This window comes from Nannobrachium achirus (genome assembly GCF_963921795.1).
Source record: "Nannobrachium achirus genome assembly, chromosome: 6".
In the NCBI taxonomy this organism is placed as follows: domain Eukaryota; kingdom Metazoa; phylum Chordata; class Actinopteri; order Myctophiformes; family Myctophidae; genus Nannobrachium; species Nannobrachium achirus.
The window spans coordinates 64367898-64393373 of record NC_137815.1 but is presented as its reverse complement, the minus strand read 5'-3'; the positions used below and the strand labels follow the sequence as shown (position 1 = coordinate 64393373).

The 25476-nt window shown below is 42.9% G+C and overlaps 1 pseudogene across 1 annotated transcript in view; it reads left to right on the top strand.

Moving 5' to 3' along the window:
- LOC308286351 (histone deacetylase 7-like) overlaps positions 1–25476 on the top strand; it is a 62664-nt pseudogene that overhangs the window by 6491 nt on the left and 30697 nt on the right. The window contains exons 5-15 of the transcript XR_013963349.1: positions 3780–3899; positions 4711–4820; positions 10138–10236; positions 12294–12462; positions 15470–15693; positions 16010–16228; positions 18569–18788; positions 19712–19845; positions 20559–20679; positions 21566–21615; positions 25293–25400. The product of XR_013963349.1 is annotated as a histone deacetylase 7-like (transcript). The remainder of the gene's footprint in view (positions 1–3779; positions 3900–4710; positions 4821–10137; positions 10237–12293; positions 12463–15469; positions 15694–16009; positions 16229–18568; positions 18789–19711; positions 19846–20558; positions 20680–21565; positions 21616–25292; positions 25401–25476) is intronic.

Here is a 25476-nt window from a genome sequence, read left to right as displayed (position 1 = left end):
GTTACCTATTCTGGACGAGGGAGGAAGGGAGGGAGGGGGAGAGAGAGAGAGAGAGAGAGAGAGAGAGAGAGAGAGAGAGAGAGAGGGAGAGGGAGAGAGAGAGAATGGAAGTGTACTTTCGGCCAAGACAGGGGAAAGTCATCAAGTACCAGGCCTCCGGGGGAAGAAAGAGACCCAACAGTCATAAAAAAAACAACAGTGCAAGCGAGACACAATGGCAAGCGCAGTTACATAACATTAGCCGAGGTATGCGTAAAATGAACTGCGTGAGAGGCGCGTCCAGAGCAGGTCGACCAGGCTCTGTATGAGTGACAGAAGGAGTGGTTTATTTCTACTGTACATCTCTTACAGTACAATAACCGTGTCGTTATTTACCTGTGTTGCATTAGCAACCGTCTCCGCAACTCCACGGGCTGCAAATGCACAGTCACTCCCTCCCTCTCTCTCAATTCAATTCAAAGGGATTTATTGGCATAAGAAAACATTGCCAAAGCAAAAGTGAACAATACAATCAAAACAAAAAATTATGTATGTACTAGTACTAGCAGCAAGATGCCCTTATTTTGTCATATCGGATCATATCGGCATCTGTGAAATGTCTCCCTGATAGAAAAATAATAATAATAATAATATATATATATATATATATATATATATATATATATATATATATATATATATTCAAATATCAGCATAACATTTGTGATGAAGGCTTGTAACAAGCCTGGCTTGTCCTCATAGTCATTATCCCACACACTCAGACAGGCAGTTGGACATACTATACATGTCTCTGTGTCACTCTCTTATTCTCAGACACCTTGACTGACGTGTTAAAAAAAATCACACCCGTGTGAAGTGGAGCTGTGTGTGTGTGTGTGTGTGTGTGTGTGTGTGTGTGTGTGTGTGTGTGTGTGTGTGTGTGTGTGTGTGTGTGTGTGTGTGTGTGTGTGGATCATGTGTACCGATTTTTGTGACATTTGAAGAAAATATGTAGGAAAAGGAGCAAAAAGTGTGTTTTGGAGAAAATTCAAGATGGCGGAAAATCTATCATGGCGCAAATGGGCGTGGCCTATATGGGGAGATGTGTCATGACCCAAGGAATCCAGGGAAAAAAGATTTTTAATTTTCCGACCTACGGTTCAAGAGTTACAGGCCAAAACGTAAAGTGGGGTGTTATGGCGCCACCATGCGGCCAAATGACACAATTATTTTTTATTTAATCCTTGAAATCATTATGAACCTCCTCTCCAAGTCTTGAAACTCTAGCCCCTATGGTTTGCGAGAGACAAATAATTGAATGTGAGTTTTTGCGATTCCCATTATAAGTCAATGGGGAAAATTAATTCACTAATAAATTAATATCAATTAAACTATTGAACCTTTCTCTTAGCAAGTTACTAGCCCACGATTCCCGAGTAAGCCGGTCGATTTGACATATGGCGCGAGTGTGTGGTGGCAAAACTGTGGGACTAGTAGCGTGCCGAAGTTTAGGAAGTTCAGGCTACATACAGACACACACACAGACAGACAGACACACAGACAGACCCACACGGCCACGTATAGGGAGCCTGTGCTTCACACAGCTCCAAAAAGCACCTGTCTGTGACCTCTACTGTCACTGTACGTTTGCATAATCATATTGGGGCAAAGTCTTTGCACAATCCCCACAGAAAAAGGCCTGTTTTCATTATGCATACATATATTGGTTGCATATCTGTTATCAGTGACTGTCCCCTCTCTGGAATCTGTTATCGTATCGGACACAAAAAAGCCTATCTGTCGGACACTAGTATATGTACACAATGGAAGGTAACAGAAATGATGTGTTATAAATTACATTGTAACTGAGGCAAATAATTTTCCTTTTGCTGTTAGCAATAGTTGACCTACTGTATATATCCACATAGGAAAGGTTGTGCACAAAAAGCAGTTGTTTAAAGGTAATTGTTCTGTTTGTACATAGTCTATGTACAGTCTTCTCTCGCGCGCACACACACACACACACACACACACACACACACACACACACACACACACACACACACACACACACATTTGTTGCGACTGTAGGTCGCAGTTTACTGTCAGAACCGGCACAGCTTGTCCGTATACAGGTATAACGTGTGGTTCCCCTGACACATCACTGTGACATCACAGGTGACATCACAGTGATGTCAGATACTCAGAGAAGGGATCTCCATATGGGCATAAAGGTGACATCACAGTGGAGTAGCTGTTTCAGACAGGGGAGCTCCATGTATGGGCATATAAGGGATTGTATGTCATGGGAACCACTCTATGCCCATATATGGAGATCCCTGATGTCATGTTAAGCCAATATCTAACAGGACTTCATATGGGAATGCCCATATATGGAGGAAGACAGCCCATATCTGTTGTGTAACTTGTGTCTGGTTCAGACAGGGATTTCCATGTACTGTATGGGCATAAATGGGATTGTATGTATGATGTCAGATGTGATAGACGTCATAGGATTTTCACATAACGAATAACTGAGTAAGCATGTTTGGGCTCTCACAGCATATCTCCATATACAGTACAGTACATGGATCTCCATATATGGGTAACTGGTCTGACATACATCACTGGCCAGACGGCCAAGACATGAAGCGACTTCGCCCTTGAGGCATCTTACTTTACTTGTAAGGACATCAGCATTTTAGGACAGAGACTTTATGAATGGCTTTTTTTTTCATCACATTTTTAAGTGTAAAGCCAAAAATAGCCGATCTATAAGCACACGACATGTCAAGCAGCGACGCAGTACAGTAATACAAACACACAGATGCACACGCACATGCCCTCCTGCACTCTGAGCAATAACAATAGGCTGTCCTTTATCTGCTCTGGAACAGCTTCTGTACTGGTAGATTGTTTTGTTTGGCCAAGTTGTAGCCCCGACCAAGGTAAACACAAGTGTTTTATGCCACTGTCACTTTATCAGAGGTTCTCTATCGGGTTCACAATGCAGATTCGTTTCATGTGCTTTGTCATGCAAAATGAACCAGGCTTATGATTTGAGTGCACTGTATCTGTGGTTTGATTTTCTCTGGTCAGCGCTGATCTGTGGTTATTGTGAGCTTGCAGACAAAATGAAAGTTTCCTTTTCCTGTGTGCATGCGTATCGTCGTTGTCGGGTGGAAACCTTGTATGTCCAAAACAAAAAAAACAAAAAAAATGAACTGAACTAGTGAAAACATCCGATCTACAAGCACACAACGCCTCGCACCGCGAGGCATTGTGTGCTTGTAGATCTGCTGTTTTCACTACTTTTGTGCGATGGCCTTGTACGATGAAGCAGGGCTTTACTTCGCGAAAAAACGTACACATTTGAAACTTGGAGATACAAGGTTTCTGCCCGACAGTGACGATATCCGTGTGTGTGTGTGTGTGTGTGTGTGTGTGTGTGTGTGTGTGTGTGTGTGTGTGTGTGTGTGTGTGTGTGTGTGTGTGTGTGTGTGTGTGTGTGTGTGTGTGTGTGTGTGTGTGTGTGTGTGCTTGCGTGTGTGTGTGTGCGCGTGCGTGTGTGTGTGTGTGTGCGTGTGTGTGTGTGTGTGCGCGTGTGTGTGTGTGTGTGTGTGTGTGTGTGTGTGTGTGTGTGTGTGTGTGTGTGTGTTTGTGTGTGTGCGCGCGCGCGTGTGCATATCATCTTGCACATGATCATTCATGGATGTGTTTGTGTGTGTGTGTGCGTGTGCGTTTGCATATCGTCTTGCACACGATCATGGATGTGTGTGTGTGTGTGTTTGTGTGTGCAGTGTCAGAGCCTACCCTGAAGTGGAAGTTAAAGAAACACATCAACAACAGGCAGAGTCCTCTGCAGAGAAAGATCAGCGCCCCTCCCACCGTCAGCAAGCACAGGACAGGAGACCCCCTGGGTACAGTATTTTCAGAGCACGTTTATTGGCCAAAACGTCAAATATTAGAGGCAGAAATTGTGAAAATAGCCGATCTACATGCTCACAACGCCTCGCGACGCGAGGCGTTGTGAGCATGTAGATCGGCTATTTTCACAATAGAACTGTGTTATACAGAATGTAATGCCTCAACTGTTAGTGCTCATTTTTTTAAGGATCAGTCAGTCGATTGTGTTCCGGCTTGGATCAATGTAGCCAACATAGTATACTTTACGTAAACAGCATTTTCAAGGATTTATAGAAAAAACACCATGTTGTATACGTATATTTCTTTACATTATGTTGTTAAATATTAATGTTATAAAAGTAATATTCCCTAAGGTCGAGTAGCGACCGCAGAGGGTACCAGCTAATTTGACTATTTAGACTCACCTAAAGATTTTTAAAAAATGACTTGAATTGACGATAGCAAAGGCTCTTCAAAGCAAGCACACGTGAGGAGGAAAAGGGCAGAGGAGATCTGTACACTTTGAGACACTCAACCAAACCGATCAGAGTTTCACGTTGTTAAATATTAATTTTATTTTAGAATATTAGTGATTGCCCATTCTCTGGGGACCATGCTTGCAATACCCTCGCGGTCCACTAGTGGTCACTGAAACCACTGTTCTACAGAGTTACAATACATATCTTAACACCTCCCAACATCAAGCACATGGCAGGAGACCTGCGTGATGCAACAGTTTGTAGATCAGCTATTTAAGCTATTTAGTAAATAGGGCTAATAGTGGTTAACTAACTAAGCTGCTGCCTCTCCTTCCTGTCCCAGCAGACTCCTCCCAGAGCAGTGGCAGCACACCAGCATCAGGGGGAAGCTCACCCAATGACAGCCCCCTGTCAGACAGCGGGCCCCTCCCACTGACGGCTGGATTGGCCCACGAAGTGAGTCCAACTTTCTCTCTATATTCTCTCAAGCTCACAACACCTCGCACAACACAACACTATCACACAAAGATTTGGAGGACCCCCCGTAGTAACTCTGAGGACCCCCTAGGGGTCCTGGACCCCCTGTTGAAGACCCTTGTTGAAGTCCCTTGTCTCAGTAAGAGGCAGACATCTTTGCAGTGGTCATTGTAAAACAACATGTTTCAGGGAATCAGGGGGCACGCTTGATAAGTCGGCGCATAATATGGGCCTATGGGCCTATCTGTGACGTCCAAGTCCAAATGTGGGCAGGGTTTCAGTGCAATTACAGCCCCATTGATTTAAAAAAAAATCTAAATGATACATGTGAAAACAAAATGAGTGGAGTGGTACTTTGGTGGTCTACTGGTAGCGTGGATACAAACGTTGGTGCTGATCGGACCACAAATGTGTGAGGCTGGCCCCAGGCAAGCACACACAGAGCCTGTAATAGTCAAATGACGTCATGATTACGTTATGATAACGTCCTCCGGTGACGTTCAGAACTAGGCCAGATCACAGCCCATATGGGGATGATCTTGCCGTCATTACCAGCATCATATGGTCTATAGGATTATTGTTATTGTTTGAAATCTTAGTTGAAATATGAGCATCTAAGGTTATATTCTGAGACATCTGACTAGTTATGATATTTATCTGGCCTCGATCGGACCCTCTCTGATTAATCCAGGCCGTCCGTTTTCGTGGGCAGGATTTATGTTGGTTGAAATCAGGTGATATTCTAGGCCAGATCTGACTATAGTCATGGTTTGACTTGATCTGGCCCCGATCGAGACGTCACTGATTGGTCCAAGTCCAGACCGTGCTTGCATAAAAGGTCTTCTGATAAATTAGGATAGTTTACCAAAACATTTATCAGGATCAGCTTTGAAAATCTATAACATTGAATTTCTGTCAGGTGGTATCCAATACGTTGAATGTGAATTGGTCATTATTTTATACTTTAACTATTAAAAAATAGCAAATATACAAGCTCACAGTGCGTGTTAGGGTTAGCAGCTGCGCGCTTTTAGATCTGCTATTTTTGAAAAACGGGTTTTAATGCAGTAGTGGTGGGCGATGTTTTAAACAGGGAGATTTGAGAAGGCCACCACAGACCATGCCTGTGTTACTCGATCACTCCTCATCTAATTAAAACATGAATATCAATCTGTTTTCCAGGAAATGCACTTAAATGGCCTTGTATGTTTCAATAGGCAGGCAATTAGCAATGTTCTTTTTTTTAAATAGGCATTTAGACTCGTACAATCATTTACCAGCTGAGGGGCGGCTGTGGCTCAGGAAGTAGAGTGGGGTGGCCAATGATCCGTGGGTCGGCGGTTCACATCCCAGCTACTCCTGTCTACATGTCGAAGTGTCCTTGGGCAAGACACTGAACCCTGTGTTGCCTCCAATGGTGTTAGCTTGTCAGTTGCCACCATTGGTGTGTGAATGTGGGAAGTGAGGACGCTGGCGTTGACTGTTCGCCGCTTCACCTCCCAATGTATGAATGAATGGACCATTGTAAGCGCTTTGAGTTCGCAACTTGCTTAGAAAAGCGCTATAAAAATGCAATTCATTATTATTATTACCAGCTGTTGACTGTCTATGATAAATACAGATTATCACCCAGGCATTTGTCGTCGGCCTGAGCTCACCCAACCAAGTTCATCCAATCCAGTGTATCAGCCCCAGTAAAGCCAGCCCAAGGTTGCATGAAGGCAGATGTATACGGTACTTAGTTGCATGCAAACTCAGCAGAGATGGGCAGTATTTAAATACATGTATTTGAAATATGTATTTATTTTTTTGGGAATTTGTATTTGGCTGGGATTGAAAGAATCAATGTAATTTGTATCAAGATACTTTCAGATTCTCTAATATCCTGATCTCAGTATCCTGGTTTGATTGATTGATTGAAGAGTTAGCAGTTTGCAATAGGAAGAAAAAAGTACAGTTTCATGACAGTACAAATCATTGCTACAAGTTCAACTAAAAGGAGATCCTAGTAAGCTTTACGGCTTATTTATTATTATTTTTTTTTAAGATTTTTTTTGGGGCTTTTTATGCCTTTATTTGATAGGACAGTAGGCTGACAGGAAATGGGGAGAGAGATGGGGAATGACATGTGGCAAAGGTCGTCCGGATCGGGAATCGAACCGGCGACGCCAGCAGGCATCATAGCCTAGTATGTGGTATGCGCCTTGACCACCAGGCCAGCGGGCACCCCAACTTTACGGCTTATTTACACAGGAAACCCTTTATGTATCTCATATAACATCGAAAGACAGACGGATAGAACATAGTACTTTACATAGGATAACATCAATTACAAAACATAAAAAGGGGAGAAAAAAAGGGGGGGGTGGAAACCTGGGGCCTTAGTCTATTTACAAGTCTCGAGTAGCAGCCTCCTGAAGGTGACTTTTCATACCAATATTGAAGGAGGCTAGGGATTTGCTCTCCTTTAAGGCTTGCGGAAGGGCGTTCCACATGTTGGTGGTATAGCAGGAGAACGAATTAGAGCCTTGTTTTAGTGTTAAATCTACGTTGAACATGATTGGTGGTGCTGCTTCTCGTGTTGTGATCGTGGACATCCTTGACCTTTAGTTTGTCAGGTACATGGGTATCTTGGAGGTGTAGTGTATCTTGTACACCAGTAGTTTGTCAGGTACATGGGTATCTTGGAGGTGTAGTGTATCTTGTACACCAGTAGCTTGTCAGGTACATGGGTATCTTGGAGGTGTAGTGTATCTTGTACACCAGTAGTTTGTCAGGTACATGGGTATCTTGGAGGTGTAGTGTATCTTGTACACGAGGCCCATTGCAAGATGCTGTACTCTTTCAGCTCCTTTGAGCCACCCTTGGTGTCTGTGATGCATACAATACAAAATACATATTTGTATCTCAAAACCATTTCTCAGACCAGTATTTTGTATTTGCATTTTGAACTTTTTGGGTCATAATGTGTTGATCAAATACCCATAGCCTTATTTATTCACGAATGCACAGTGATAATAGGATTTGATCGATGCTTTAACTGAATAGTCAATATTACTGTTGACGGGGTTACTGCTCCAGTGAAGGAAACGTGTGTCCCGCTGGGGGTTGTTTGATAACACAGCAGGTGACGTTGGCTGCCAGCCTTGTCATTACACACCCTGTGAGACGCTGAAGGTTGTTGTTTTCCACTCTGCGCTTTGGTTCTTTTTCGTCCGGATAAACTTCAGTGTTTCCTCAGCTGTGGACTTTACCAAACCATCCACAGCAACTAAGCTTTTTTTATCACTTAAATTTTATTCTACTTTTTCACAAGCAACTAAGCTTTTTGTGAGTGTTTTTGCAGGTCGTTCAGTCCGAGTGTATCAAAAAAGCAACTGGGTTAAGTTAGCGGAAGCTTGTGATTGGCTGCGCGGATGTGACGAAAGTCTGGGGGACGGAGATACACCAAAACCTAACCTTAAACACCTAAACCCTAACCTCAGTAAAACTAACACTGGTGAATGCTAACCTGCCGACGCTGGTGAATACTAACCTGATGAATATTAAACTGTTTGGACCAACGGTGCTTATAACCCAGTTGCTTTTTTGATACACTCAGACTTAAAAGACCTGCAAAAAACACTCTCCCGTTTGACATGAGTTCCTTCAACAGTGAGGTCACGAGCGCACGGTGATACTTCAGCTGAGCTGATTGGTCAGCTGCCAAACAACCCTTAGGGAAGATATGGCAGCTGACTTATCAGCGCAAACGTACAGTATCACCCTCACCATCCTATTATCACTCACTCACCCAAACGTACCGTATCACCCTCACCATCCTATTATCACTCACTCACTCAAGGCAAACAAAAGCTGTCTTATTTGATTGTCTCCACCAGGCCAAAAGGCATGGCTGAGACTATGATTTGCACCCTGTCAGTCCGTCCGTCCGTATGTCCATCTCTCTGGCACGCACACTCCCTGGGTGCCAGAGCAGAACCTCTGCCCTACATGTTTCAAATGCACCTGTTAAAGTGTGACCAGGAGGCTGATTTGAGGAAACCTAGACAGTACTCCTACAGATTTTGTCCAAAAATCACACAATTCGGTACACATTATCTCTATAGTCATTAAACGAAACAGGTCTTTCAGATTTTTCCTATTCCATCCTGATTGCCTAAGATTGGCATCCAAAGTTTTCAAGAGTGCTCCATTTTGAACAAAATGCCTCAAATTATGAACATGAAAATCAAAGGACATTCCCATTAGGTGGAGGGATAAATGCCTTTTGGCATTAAACATAAAAATCACACCCGTGTGAAGTGGAGGTGTGTGTGTGTGTGTGTGTGTGTGTGTGTGTGTGTGTGTGTGTGTGTGTGTGTGTGTGTGTGTGTGTGTGTGTGTGTGTATGTGTGTGTGTGGATCATGTGTACCGATTTTTGTGACATTTGAAGAAAATATGTAGGAAAAGGAGGAAAAAGGGTGTTTTGGAGAGAATTCAAGATGGCGGAAAATCTATCATGGCGCAAATGGGCGTGGCCTATATGGGGAGATGCGTCATGACCCAAGGAATCCAGGGAAAAAATATTTTTAATTTTCCGACCTACGGTTCAAGAGTTACAGGCCAAAACGTAAAGTGGGGTGTTATGGCGCCACCATGCGGCCAAATGACACAATTATTTTTTATTTAATCCTTGAAATCATTATGAACCTCCTCTCCAAGTCTTGAAACTCTAGCCCCTATGGTTTGCGAGAGACAAATAATTGAATGTGAGTTTTTGCGATTCCCATTATAAGTCAATGGGGAAAATTAATTCACTAATAAATTAATATCAATTAAACTATTGAACCTTTCTCTTAGCAAGTTACTAGCCCACGATTCCCGAGTAAGCCGGTCGTTTTGACATATGGCGCGAGTGTGTGGTGGCAAAACTGTGGGACTAGTAGCGTGCCGAAGTTTAGGAAGTTCAGGCTACATACAGACACACACACACACAGACAGACCCACACAGCCACGTATAGGGAGCCTGTGTTCCACACAGCTCCAAAAAGTAGAAAGAGGTTTCTGCCCAACATGTCAAGGCTGCTTAGTGCTTAAAATATTCGGTTATAATCCTCCTGATCAATACAAATGTATACAATATCTATGTTAGTATACAGGAGAGATACTGTAACTAAAATTCCTTTTATCATATCACATCCTGGAAGGATGTATTATAGTCATAAGGGGTTATGCAGTATCAATGCTACTGAATCCCCTTTCATCTCAACATTTATAAACTTGTGTATATACCTGCCTCTCTCTCTCTCTCAGGCCCAGAGGCTGCTGCTAAAGGATGGCAGCTTGGCACTGTTCACTTTGCATCCCAGTTCAACCACTATGCCCACCATTTCTGCTGGACTTCCTGCACAGGTCAGCTCTCACACCTGTCAATCATTCACTGTCATGATTCAAATCATACAAGTCACTCTTAATAACTCTGAATGGTCTTTTTCTGCTACAGTCAGGGGCGTCACAAGGGGGGGGGAGAGAGTGGGACTGAGTTACTAGGGCCCAAGGTGGAGGGGCCTTAATTATTTTATACTTTAGCTATTGAAAAATAGCAGATTATACAAGCTCACAGCGCGGAACAGAGTGCAGCGCTGCGAGCTTGTAGATCGGCTATTTTTTAAAAGTCGTGAAAATGTGTGCAAATCTTTGAATAAATGTATTTTTTAAGCGAACATTTGTAACTAAAATTTTGCTTCTGGGGGGTCCCTGGAACTAAATATTTTGAGATGTGGGTCCGCGGCCAAATACATATCATTTTGGGGGTCCTTCACATGAAAAGGCTTGAGCACCACTGACATAGAAACATGTCAGTTTTTCAAAAAACAATAGAAATACAAATGAAATAGGGCACAGAATTTGGTGCGACACCCCTGGCTACCTGGCATGGGAATATGATAAACGGTCCGGGCAACGCATTGTGCTTTAATAGCCTTTATGGCACACAGTATACATACTGTACAATACATGCTACTGTGAGTTCTGTGTTTCACTTCCCCACACAGTGTTAGTGTATGTGGTATTTCCATCTGGTGAGTCAGACATACAGTTGGTGCATATTTTTACTCGGCACTCATCAAGTCTTGTTTCTTTATGTGATAATTTCACCTTGTGCTTTCCCTTTCACTCTAAGCTGTTTCTCATTCATAACCTGTCATCTCCTGCTCTCCTCTCTTTTCCTCTGCAACGTAACCTCCTTTCACCCTCTCCTCTCCTCTCCTCTCCTCTCCTCTCCTCTCCTCTCCTCTCCCCTCCCCTCCCCTCCCCTCCCCTCCCCTCCTCTCCCGCCAAATGTGTCCGTGGCCAAAGACTTGTCCTTGTCCGAGGCTGAATTTTAGATGTTGTTTTTACAGCATATTTCAGCATAATTATGTATGACACTGATTTACTATGACAATATGGCACATTAGGAGTCCACTAGTACTGACTTGTCAAGGACTACAGGCCCGTAAGGGTCAATTTGAACCACGTCCAAGGAACCACGAAGGTCCCTCCACCACTGCACTGTACAATATATTAGGACTGGCTCTTTGTAGGTTTCTGGTAAGATTATTTTCCGCTCATTTGCATGGACTGGAAAAGGTCCTTAGAGGTCAGAGTCTACAATCTGGCTAGCCATCGTCAAAGAAAGGGGAACGCCCTCTCGGGTTGTCCCTCTTCCTTTCAGTAGCGTAAGCTATCATGACTCTGTCTCGAGAGAATGGTGTTGGAAAAACACTTTTGTTTGGGCACTGTATTGTATTATAGTTGTGCTTAAGGTTTGCTTTTTTTGTTCAAGTTGGCTGTTTCACGTTGAGCATTGACCCTTTTTTGACACTTTATGACAATTTTTTGACACTTAATGTATATATTCTTCGTTCCCTTTCTTTGTTGTACACAGTTTACTGTACTTTGTTCTTTTTTTATTCTTTTCATACTTCTCTCTTCTCTTTAACTTTGTAAATAACCTTATCGTCGTTGTCGGGTGGAAACCTTGTATGTCCAAAACCATTTGTTTTTATCACTTAAAAAATATGAACTAAACTAGTGAAAACAGCCGATCTACAAGCACACAACGCCTCGCACTGCGATGCGTTGTGTGCTTGTAGATCTGCTGTTTTCACTACTTTTTTGCGACGGCCTTGTATGATGAAGCAGGGCTTCATCGTACAAATTTGAAACTTGGAGATACGAGGTTTCTGCCCGACAGTGACGTTATATTGCTGTGCTGCCGCTGGGCGACTGATTTTCCCCCTTGGGATAATAAAGGTATCTATCTATCTATCTATCTATCTATCTATCTATCTATCTATCTATCTATCTATCTATCTATCTATCTATGTCTATGGGCACATTTTGACACAAATGTCCACCACAAGCCGGCATGGAGATGACCCCTGCTCTCCTCCTGTCATTAATCTCCTCTGCCCCTTTCTATGCAGGCTGACAGAGAGTCCATGTGCCAGCGCTTGGGCAGGGCCATGATGCCCGCCCTGCCACAGCTGTACCTGCCTCTAGAGGGCAGCAGCAGCCAGGGTCTGGCCCAGCGCCTGCAGCCTGTGCTCATACTGGAACCACACACTGGACTGCTGCACACTCAGTATCTCACTGGTAAACATGCACTTCAATTCAATTCAATTCAATACAATACAATTCACTTCAATTCAATTCAATTCACTTCAATACAAAATTCACTTCACTTCAATACAATTCACTTCAATTCAATACAATTCACTTCAATACAAAATTCACTTCACTTCAATACAATTCACTTCAATTCAATTCACTTCAATTCAATTCACTTCACTTCAATTCAATTCAATTCGATTCAATTCAGTTCAATTCAGTTCAGTTCAGTTCAATTCAATTCAATTCAGTTCAGTTCAGTTCAATTCAGTTCAGTTCAATTCAATTCAGTTCAGTTCAGTTCAGTCAGAGCTTTATTGGCATGAGTCTCAGAAAACATGTGTTTACATTTAAAGCAAGTGTCAAAATATAATCATAAAAAGAGTTGAAAATGGGGAAAGTATATACTGTATGTACAGTTGGAGGGGGTACAGGATTGTGTAAACAGAGCATTGTGTCGTTATATACTGTTGTTTATACAGGTTATAAAGCTTTGTGAAACAAATAGCAGCAATCTTTTGCAGTCACTTTGAAACAAATAGCAGATTTCTTTATCAAAACTATTTAAATAGTTTATTTGTTTTTCTTTTTCTGTATAAAATTGCTTGTGATATTAATATCACACAAAAGGTTCCTATAGACCGGTTTCTTGTTTACAAACATTGAGACTAAATGCACAGCTGAATGTATCATGTAATCAATTCCCACCAATCCCCAAACCTGTTGTTTTGGGGAGCGCTGGTTTCATTGGTACCGACCTGCGTACGCATCTAGTTCTTATCAGTGTAACGTGGACCAGAAACCCGTCCATAGGTCTGTTCAGCATTTCTTCAAATGTGTATGTTAAAAACGGAAAGCAATTAAAAATATTAATCACTAAAGAAAGTAGCCAATTATATGTCATACATAAAGCACATGGTCTGTCCAACGTGGCATAGATAGAACTGGTAACTAGGCCCCCTTTTGTTTAATTAAAAAGAAAGAAAGATTATTTTTTTTAAATAGTAAACAAAAAAGCCTCAGATTTAAAATGGTCTAGAGCAGATGGCTAGTAGGCTAGTATGATAAACCTTCATGTTTGGCTGTGCTACACACAGCCTCACAACATGTTCTGACATGGAAAACGAAAACACATGCATTGCATTTCAAAATGCGAATTCACATTAAACACATGAAGGTGATGTGTAATGTCACAAATTACACATCTGTTTGCACTAGAAGCTACAGCAAGGTTATTAGGCTATATATATTTTTTTGTTTGTTTGTTTTTTGTTTTGAGTTTTTAATTTCAGTTTTTTCTTTCTAAAGGCTTAGGGTCATTACGCAAATAAACAAAACTAAAATGTGATTATTTCACATCAAACTATGAATTTGGTGATGCCTTAGGGTCATGATATAAACAGCTGTGTAAATGAAGGTGAATTAATCACACTAAATAAGCTCTCCCGTTGTGTACGGACCTTGAGTTTTTTATTTTTTATTTTTATTGTCTAGATCTACAAATGTGTTGCGAGCTTGTAGATCAGCAATCTTTTGCTAGTTTTTAAGACTTCTTTGTTTTGACCCTGCTATAGACGGGTTTCTTGTTTATAAACATTGAGACTAAATGCACAGTTGACTGTATCATGTAATCAATTCCGTCCAATCCCCAAACCTGTTGTTTTGGGGAGCGCTGGTTTCATTGGCTAATTTTGGTACCGACCTGCGCACGCATCTATCTAGTTCTTATCAGTGTAACATGTACCAGAAACCCGTCCATAAGATGTAGTGGATTCTCAGCTACCCCACTATACCTGCATGTTTGCATAGAACAATAGCGCCATCTACTGCCACTTGACAATAACGCTGACCTGTACTGTAAATCAACCATAATATATAGCTCTTTCTCATACACAGCACCAACACTGATAAATAAAGTGGACATGCAAAAGAGAAAAGATAACAGCCATATGCAGCCCATCTCTTTCATATTTCTGTCTGAGAAATAAATAATGAATGGAAATCTTTGGTAGGCCAGCCTGTTACCAAACCAACCTGTTTCTTGTTGTTTCTTGGCAGCGGCTACAGACAGGGAATCAGAAAGTTTGGAATGTTTTAGACATTCTGGCATTCTGGCGTATGGTTCTGGCGTACCATATATACATGTACTGTATATAGGCCTGTCACAAGTATTACATAATCGTCTAATCGCAATTATTTGACATAGTCACAATTATTTTGTCATAATCGTTTACATGTTGAACATTTTTCATATATTTTCAAACATTTTCAAAAATAGTGGAAATAGCAGATCTACAAGCTTGAGCTTGTGGATCGGCTATTTCCACTATCAATGTCCTTTTTTAAGGATAAAGTTGTCAAATATGGGGAGCCCGCTGGCCTACTGGTCTAGGCACATACCACTTAGGCATTGCCCCATAGGCATAGTTGCCTGACGGTGGCATCGGTTCGATTCCTGGTCCGGACAACCTTTGCCGTGCGTCACTCATCTCTCCCCCCATTTCCTGTCAGTCTACTGTCCTATCAATAAAGGCATAAAAAGCCCAAAAACAAATCTTAAAAATAAAAGGTTGTCAATATGTCACTCATTTCTTTGTATATTAGGTTATGTGTCATATCTGCCATGTGCAACTTCAAAGCCTACAAGCCAAACAGAAATGTAATTGTCAACGACAAAAACACATTTAAATCGTTAATCGCAATTATTTGAGTGACAATTAATCGTCATGTAAAATGTCATAATTGTGACAGCCCTAACTCCAAAATGTTCATTTTCGGGAAAATGAGCTCAAGTGGAGTTAGGAAGTTTTGACCGAAGGGCTTTTTACTACTTTTCATTGGTTCAATATTATTTTAACCAACACTCAGATGTAATGGATTTTCAATAGCCCTGATTTATGCCAAAAAATCTAAAAACTCAAAAATGGAGTTAAGAGGTTTTGGCCAGACAGTAGTGACGATATATAAATGATATTATTCTTCCTCCCTCCAGTCCGTGGCTTGAGCCCAGTGCCCGTGCAGCAGCCCACACACCTCCTGTCCCCCACCAGAGGGGAAGCCCTGGGAGTCCAGTCGGCCCACAAACTCCTGGGTCGAACCCGCTCAGAACCGCCACCCTACAGCCATTCACCAGTGCCCTCTGCCGCCAGCCTCCACCCATCCACCCAGCACCAAGTGTACCACAGTCTGATGTTGGACCGGCTCAAGCAGTGCAAGGTGAGTAACGCGCGAGAACAAAAAGATGTTTATTTTAACCCTAACCCTAGAGTTATTGTGTGAGCTTGTAATGTTTTGTTACCTTATAGAGCTGACCTCATAGAGCTGCTATTTTTTGAGGAATTACGCCTATAATGACGTGACCAAAGTAGGGATATCAGGGTTAATGTGGATAAGAGAACGTTTTTGAGCACGTTTGTACACGTTTGTACTTTTACTCAAGTAAACTTTGTGATAGTGGACTTTTTCTCGTAAGTAGAAAATGTGAGTACTTCTTCTTCCAACACTGCCTTTGATCCCATCCATCCATGTCCAGTCGATAAACAAGTCCAGCGAGAAGCCGCGCCTGACGCAGATCCCCTCAGAGGACATGGACCTGGAGGAGCTGGGCTCAGGCTCAGAGCTCAGCTCCGTGTGCGAGGAGAGCTACCACCGGAGGAGGCAGAGCGGAGCCAGCACAGACTCCGTCTACGACACAGAGTCCACTACCTCCTCACGAGAGAGCCTGGTGGATCACACTCACCCACTCAATCAGGTACTGAGGAGAGCCTGGTTGATCACACTCACCCTCTCAATCAGGTACTGAGGAGAGCCTGGTCCATCACACTCACCCTCTCAATCAGGTACTGAGGAAAGCCTGGTGGATCACACTCACCCTCTCAATCAGGTACTGAGGAGAGCCTGGTGGATCACACTCACCCTCTCAATCAGGTACTGAGGAAAGCCTGGTGGATCACACTCACCCTCTCAATCAGGTACTGAGGAAAGCCTGGTGGATCACACTCACCCTCTCAATCAGGTACTGAGGAGAGCCTGGTCGATCACACTCACCCGCTCAATCAGGTAATGAGGAGAAGCATGCAACCCGCACAACAAACTGACCAGTAAGGGGCACCGATGGCCTAGTCTAGTGTGTTGAGGCTAGGGCATTCACCAAATATTCGAATATCAAAGTCACTATTCGATGTTGTTCACCGAAGTCGATTATTCGCTTATTTTTATTTTTGAATTTTCTCTTTAAAAATATATATAGTTTATAAAGCTTGGCTAGATAGGAAGTCATAAGAATGAGTTGTCAATGGCCCTGGTGGATGAAATTGTTAATGCTCTATACCAGGGGTTCTCAAACCTTGTTAGGCTGTGACCCCCAAAATAAACATATTTGAACTGGGGAACCCCAGTCTTATGATCAAAATAAGCACATTATAATGGTGTGTAAAAGCAAAATCTAGAATTTGCTACGGACAAGAACACATTTTTCCGCGTACATGTTTGTCCGTGTACTGACATATTGATGACTGCCACTGTACTATCAATAAAGGCAGAAAATGTTCAATGAACAATCATACTTTTTCATCATCACCCATATACAGACACACAGGTGAACTCGAATGACATGATTGGCTAAGCCTTAGCCAATTAGGCCTTTTTTATGGCCAAGGAGTCATTTTTACTGATAACTAATGGTTGGAATGGATTCAGCAGCCCAACAATACCCTAATTACACACCTCATACGTTCATATTGGCCATTTCTTTATTTTCCCCCCTTTAATCCCAGGCCCTGGGTATCCCGATACCCCCAACTTTGATTGGCTCCCACAAAGTATGTCAAGGGAGTCGGGTTTGACAAAGTTCAGAGGTGATAGTAGAAACCTTTATGAACACATTTGTGAAAGCTAGTGATTTAGATTTAGTTCCCAGATTGGTCTAGCAATAGGCTAACTTTCCCTTACTATCAGGGTCACTTGAACATGGGCGGGTTGGGAGGCAAACCAGTGAACGTCTGATTACCAGATGTCCTCTCTACAAGACTTAAAACCTTTTTTAAGCAAGTAGCATAAAAAAGAAAGAAAAAAAATGTTAAACTACATCCCATGAAAACCTTTATTTTAAGTTTACGGTCACTAGCATTGAAATTATGTTTACCAAGCCAAATATGGCGAAAAAGGTTTTCATGTACTGTATTTGCTTTTTCACAGCACTGTACTTACTGTATGCCTTGTGTAGGGCAGGTTTGGAGTTCAACAGGCTTAAAGGCAGGCAGAGCAGTCTTCCATTTTTCTGTAGACAATATTGAGTTCACTATAGGACCTTATGTGTCCTGTATTCCACCAAGACCCATCTGTAATCTGATACATTACCAATGCCAACCAAGCCAGGGTCACATAAATTCTCTCACTTAAACAATATATGTTCTTGTCACAAGGGGGCGCCATCGCTTCACATACAGACACTGTTATGTCCAGGGTGGCAGTCATAGTTACTAACACCAACTTGGGCATGTTTTAGTACTTATTCAGTCTGTTATGCAATCCAGCTGGCTCGATAATGAATGGTTTAGGCTAACCATGTACCAGAAATGAAAGATTTCTGCTAAAGATTAGTGGGAAATTCTTCTGGTTTGTCGTCCATTCTGCAACGGTCCTGAATTAATAGTAGGGCTGTCACGATTATGACATATTACATGACGATTGTCACTCAAGTAATTGCGATTAACGATTTAATCGTGTTTCTGTCGTTGATAATTCAATTCCTGTTTGGCTTGTTGGCTTTGAAGTTGCACATGACAGATATGACACATAACCTAAATATACAAAGATATGACTGACATATTTGACAACTTTATACTTAAAAAAAGAACATTGATAGTGGAAATGGCTCACAACGCGTCGCGATGCGCCACGTTGTGAGCTTGTAGATCGGCTATTTCCACTATTTTTTTTAATGTTTGAAGATATGAAAATTTTTCAACATGTAAACGATTATGACGATTAGGTCAAATAATTACGATTAGACAATTATGTAATAATTGTGAGAGCCCTACTGAATAGTTCTCATTGTTTTGTTCTTTGTTTTGTCTCTCCTCCTGCGTAGTCTCTGCGCTCGGAGCCATCAAGGCAGCAGGTGATCCGCGCCCTGGATTCCCTGGCACTGCCCCTCTTGGTGGGAAGCCACCGGCCGCTGTCCCGCGCCCGCTCATCCCCGCTGCCCGTCGCCTCTCTCTACCCTCCTGCGCCACACGCCACCGCCACCGCCTCCCTCTCTCTGCCCAGCCCTGCCACAGACACGCCCGTCAAGCTGCGATTCACCACCGGTGAGGGACGCCGCGAGAAGCCACTTGAATACTAAATGCATAGGGCCAGGGGTCCTCAACGTTTTCAGGCCGAGGACCCCTTAGTTGAGAGAGAGATGAAGCAGGGACTCCCACAAACTGTTCATAGATTCCATATAATTTCATTGTTTGACAGCACAATCGTCAGTGTATTTTGGGTTCATGTCAATTTGTGTTTTCAGATATTTAACCACTTGAGCCGTCAATACACTTTCACCTTTCACTCTGTACTTAGTCTGCTCTTTTTCCCCTATACAACAAAGCTTTTTGATGAAAAGGCGTTGTGAGCTTGTAGATCTTCTATTTTTGGCTACAGTTCTCAGAATATGGACACTATGGTTCAAGTTGTTAATATAAAAAGGATAAGAAGATTTGGAGGACCCCCTGTAGTAACTCTGAGGACCCCCTAGGGGTCCCGGACCCCCTGTTGAAGACCCCTGGCATATGCTTTGGTTTAGACCAGGTGTCTTCAACAGGGGGTCCGGGACCCCTAGGAGGTCCTCAGAGTTACCACGGGCCAAATCTTTGTGTGATGGGGGAACATTAGCCGAAAATTTTTAGATCTACAAGCTCACAACGCCTCGCAGTTCTCTCTCTCGGCTAAGGGGTCCTTGGTGTGAAAAAACGTTGGAGACCCCTGCTTTAGACAATAGAATAAGATGCTCACTTCTCTTAGTTGAATACTGCAGTACAACAACAGTCAGTAACACCACCACTTTCTCACGAATATTCGGTTACAATTCTGTGTTTTAAAAATGTTAAATTAAATACATTGTGTGTGTGTGTGTGTGTTTGTGTGTGTGTGTGTGTGTGTGTGTGTGTGTGTGTGTGTGTGTTGCGTACGTGCGTGCGTGCATGTGTGCGTGCGTGTGCGTGTGCGTACGTGCGTGCGTGTGTGTGTCTAGGCGTGGTGTACGACTCTCAGATGCAGAAGCATCAGTGTACCTGTGGCGACAACAGTCGTCACCCCGAGCATGCTGGGAGAATCCAGAGCATCTGGTCCAGACTCCACGAACGAGGCCTCAGGAACCAGTGTGAGGTATGACACACACTCACACACACACACACACACACACACACACGCACGCACGCACAGATTTATTGAATGATTTATTTATCTCAGGAGCCACGTTTGCAGATTCTAATATCTAGGGCAGGGGTCTTCAACAGGGGGTCCGGTACCCCTAGGGGGTCCTCAGAGTTACTACAGGGGGTCCTCCAAATATTCTAATCCTTTTTATATGAACAACCTGAACCCTAGTGTCCCTATTCTGAGTACTGTAGCCAAAAATAGCAGATCTACAAGCTCACAACGCCTCGCGCTGCGAGGCGTTGTGAGCTTGTAGATCGTCTATTTTCGGCAAAGAGCTTTGGTGTAGAGGGGAAAAAGAGCAGACTAAGTATAGAGTAAAAGGTCACTTTTATTAGGTAATGACGGCTCAAGTGGTTAAATATCTGAAAACACAAATTGACATGAATCCAAAATACACTGATGATTGTGCTGTTAAACGATGAAACTACCGGTATATGGAATCTATGAACAGGTTGTGGGGGTCCCTGCTTCATCTCTCTCTCAACTAAGGGGTCCTTGGCCTGAAAACGTTGAAGACCCCTGATCTAGGGTGTGTGTGTGTGTGTGTGTGTGTGTGTGTGTGCGTGTGTGTGTGTGTGTGCGTGTGTGTGTGTGTGTGTGTGTGTGTGTGTGTGTGTGTGCGTGTGTGTGTGTGTGTGTGTGTGTGTGTTGGTGTGTAGCGTATCCGCAGTAGGAAGGCGACTCTAGAGGAGCTGCAGTCGGTCCACTCAGAGGAACATGTGCTTCTTTATGGCACCAATCCCCTCAACCGCCTCAAACTGGATAACCGCAAGCTGGCTGGTGAGACGCGCGCACGCGCACGCACACACACGCACGCACGCACGCACGCACGCACGCACGCACGCACGCACGCACGCACGCACAAACACACACACACACACACACACACACACACACATTCACGTATACACACACATTCACGTATACACACATTCATTGTTATATTGCTGTTGATGTACTGACATATTATCTTGTTTATTATTGTGATGTTTTATCTGCTTATTGTAAGTCGCTTTGGATTAAAAGCGTCTGCTAAATGCCTAAACTGTAAACTGTATAACCATATAACTGTACTGTACACCAGTGGTTCTCAACCTGTGGGTCGGGACCCCCCAAATGATTGTGGGGGGTCCCCAGATGATTAACTTGATGTGCAACATTGTTTTTCTCACTCAACAGTAAACAAACCAGCATAACGTTTAAGAGGTATAGATAGAGGGTATATATGCACATTTCCAAAGTGACAATTTAAGGACTTTTTAATACCTCTAAAATGACAAATTAAACATTGGTTAAATTGTCAAACATTAGAGGCAGAACTTGTGAAAATAGCAGATCTACATGCTCACAACGCCTCGTGTTGCGAGGCGTTGTGAGCATGTAGATCTGCTATTTTCACAGTAGAACCGTGTTATACAAAATGTAATGCCTCAACTCTCGTCAAGGTGGGGGGGGGTCCCCAGTTAAAATATGATTATTTGGGGGGTCTCGGCCTGAAATGTTTGAGAACCACTGCTGTACACCACGCGTGCTTACAAAAACACAAATATGCCTTCATGACACTTATAAAGACACAGAAATGTGCACACCCTAGCAGGTGTACTACTTTTTTTTTAAGAAATAGTGTTATTTACTCTTCTTGTTGAATGTCTTGAATTGATTCCAGGAATCTTATCCAAACGGATGTTTGTGATGCTGCCATGTGGAGGGGTTGGGGTGAGTATCATAAACAAACAGTTGTATGCACACACACACAGGGGTGTCGCACCACATTCTGGGCCCTGGGTACAAGGATTCACTGTGGGCCCCCCATGAATGTTCTTCAGAGAGGGGAATGGGGTTTAACCCATTTTGACTGGTATCACATTATTAAGCGTTATTTTGTACTATTGAAAAATAGCAGATATACCAGCTTACAGCGCAGCACCGAGTGCCGCGCTGCAAGCTGGTAGATCTGCTATTTTTGAAAAATCGTGATTTTCTTTTTGAAAAAAACAATGTTTCTATGTCAGTGGTGCTCAAACGCTTTTCATGTGAAGGACCCCCAAAATGATATGTATTTGGCCACGGACCCCCATTTCAAAATATTTAGTTCCAGGGACCCCCCATAAGCAAAATTTGATTTACAAATGTTCGCTTAAAAACACATATATTCAAAGATTTGCACAAATTTTCACCACTTTTCAAAAATAGCAGATCTACAAGCTTGCAGCACCGAGTGCTGCGCTGCAAGCTTGTATATCTGCAATTTTTTCAATAGCTAAAGTATAAAATAATTAAGGCCCCTCCACCTTGGGCCCTAGTAACTCAGTCCCACTCCCCCTCCTTGTGACGCCCCTGTATGCGCAAACACACAAGTGCGCCTGCGCGTGCAAACATCACAAGCCTCAGTAAAACACAATGAGAGAAGTCACGTGGGAATCCATTCCACTTATCTAATCGCATTACTGAACAGCAAACATTACATGGATGATTGTGCCTCATTACACAATTAAGCTAATGGCACTGCAAATTGTAGATGCTGTTGTTGCTGGCTTTGCATTTCGCGTGAAAGCCAATCAGATATCATAAGGGCTACGCGAAGGTGAGAGATGGAAGAGGGGCGGCGAACGACAAGGGAAAAGAAAAAGGGAGAGAATTCACAAAAGGATATAAATGCCTGAGGAACCGCGGTTGACTGACAAGGAATTTATTTCTTGGAAATGATTTTAGGGAGGGTTGGGAAGGGGGTGGAGGAGAAGGGGGTGGAGGAGAAGAAGAATTGAGATAGATAGAGCACGTCGCCGTTGTCGGGCGAAAACCTTGTATGTCCAAAACCGTTCGTTTTGCATTTATCATTTTAGAAATGATTTAGACTAGTGAAAACAGCCGATCTACAAGCACACAACGCCTTGCGCCGCGAGGCGTTGTGTGCTTGTAGATCGGCTGTTTTCACTACTTTTGTGCGACGGCCTTGTATGATGAAGCAGGGCTTTGCTTGGCGAAAGAACGTACAAATCTGAAACTTTTGAGATACGAGGTTTCCAGCCAACAACGACGATATAGAAATGGAGGAGAAGAATGGGGAACATGAAAGAGAGGAGGAAGGAAATATACGGAGAGAGAGATTAAGAAGAGAGGAGAACAGAGGAGAAGGAAGAAGAGGAGGATGATGAAAGCCGCCAACAGGGGCGTCACAAGGGGGGGAATAGTGGGACTGAGTTACTAAGGGCCCAAGGTGGAGGGGCCTGGAATTATTTTATACTTTTAACTATTGAAAAATAGCAGATATACAAGCTCGCAGCACGGCACCGAGTGCCACGCTGCGAGCTTGTAGATCTGCTATTTTTGAAAAGTCGTGAAAATGTGTGAATAAATCTTTGAATAATGTATTTTTTAAGCAAACATTTGTAACTCAAATTTTGCTTCTCTGGAACTAAATATTTTGAGATGGGGGTCCGTGGCCAAATGCATATCATTTTGGGGGTCCTTCACGTGAAAAGGTTTGAGCACCACTGACATAGAAGGATTTGAAATATTCAAAAATAGCAGATCTACAAGCTTGTACATCTGCTATTTTTCAATAGTTAAAGCACAAAATGTGAGTGAACCCTTGTTACCCAGGGCCCAGAATTTGGTGCGACGCCCCTGCATTCGCCAACATGGCTTTGATAAGGAGTCGGGGGTAAAAAGCTCTGCAGGGAAGAAGGGATGAAGCCTGGCAGGAGTAAAGACAAAGAGCAGAAGACAGCAGAACAAGGGATGAGTGAAAGGGCAAAGAGAAAGGGAAAAGAAGAGGTAGAAGGGGAGACGTTAGAGGAAGAGAAGGAGAGGAAGGAGGGGGGCAGGGTGTCTGCTGATAAGCGGGCTTGATCTGCTGGGATTTCCGGCCCCTCGGCTCCTCTGGGGTGGAGTGGTCTGATTGGAACAAGATGGCAGAGTGCAGTGATAAAAGAAATTCCTCTGATTTCATTGTTCCGTCACACCAAGCCCCACCAGAGATGTGGAGCTCTGAGACACACAGAGAAGTGACAGGAAGAATGAAAGTGTGTGTGTGTGTGTGTGTGTGTTTGGTGGGGCTGGGGGCAATAATGGAAAGAACACAGATACAATTAGGAATGTGAAAAATGAAAGAATTCACTGATGTAATATTTACCGTTCTGAGCTGAAATGATAAGATCTTCTTCTGTGCGATGCTGATTAGTGGCGACTAGGGATGGAGCTCCAAACAAGGGTCCGCTACAAACTCCAAAACACATTTATTGATTACCCGGTATCAATAAGCTTTGGGCTTATCAATCTTGTTGTTATCGAGCATAGCGGCCCATAACGTCAGGTTTAAACAATCAAGACAATATGTGATGAAGAAATTATTACAGTACTATTCATAATATAAAGCCATTGAACACTAACGAATGATTGTTTTGATGATATTTAATGATGTTATTTGTTACTTTTTCAATTGTCATTTTATAGATGGTGGTCAGCCACAAACTCACAGTCACAACAACTGGCCATTAAAAAATTATACCAGTTCTGTTCAGAATTTGTCGTCTCACATCTCTTTCCACAAAACATTAGAAAACGCTCAATAAAAGTCTGTCTCAATAAGCAGGATCGATAAGGTGCTCATTATCAATACAAATCAACAAGCTCCATCCCTAGTGGTGACTCTGTCGTGTGTTGCTGCTATGACCTGGCATAGCAGGTCACACAACGTTTCGTTAGTTTTGTACATATAGCGCACACACTGTACATAAATAACAAACACTTCGGATCAAATGTTATTTGCTCTGGTACCCTAAACATGCATACTGTATATCAGTGGTTCTCAACCTGTGGGTCGGGACCCCCAGGGGGGTCCCCAAATTATTTTGGGGGGTCCCCAGATGATTGACTTAATGTACATTGTTTTCTCACTCAACAGTAAACAAACCAACATAAAGTTTAAGTGTATAGAGGGTACCTGCACATTTCTAAAGTGACAATTTGAGGACTGTTTTATACCTCTAAAATGGCAAATTAACATTGGCCAAATTGTCAAATATTAGAGGCAGAAATTGTGAAAATAGCAGATCTAAATGCTCACAACGCCTCTATTTTCACAATAGAACCATGTCATACAAAATGTAAAGCCTCAACTCTTAGTGATCATCGGGGGGGTCCCAGTTAAAATATGATTATGTTGGGGTTCGCGGCCTGAAAATGTTGAGAACCACTGACCTAGCATAGTAGGTCACACAACGTTTCGTTAGTTTTGTACATATAACAAACACTTCGGATCAAACGTCATCTTAACTGGTACCCTAAACATGCAGACTGTATATGAACATACCGGTACACGAGCGTTGGAGCTCAGGAAGCCGCAGCTGCAGCCCCAATTTGACCTGGTCTCCATGTTGTCTGACTGACAGGTGGACAATGACACGATCTGGAACGAGATGCACACGTCAACGGCGTCTCGAATGGCTGCAGGATGCGTGACAGACCTGGCACTCAAGGTGGCGCAAGGAGAGCTCAAGGTTGGATTTCTGTCTCTGTCCTACCTCTCTGTCTGTCAGTCTGTCTGTCTGTTTGTCTGTCTGTCAGTCTGTCTGT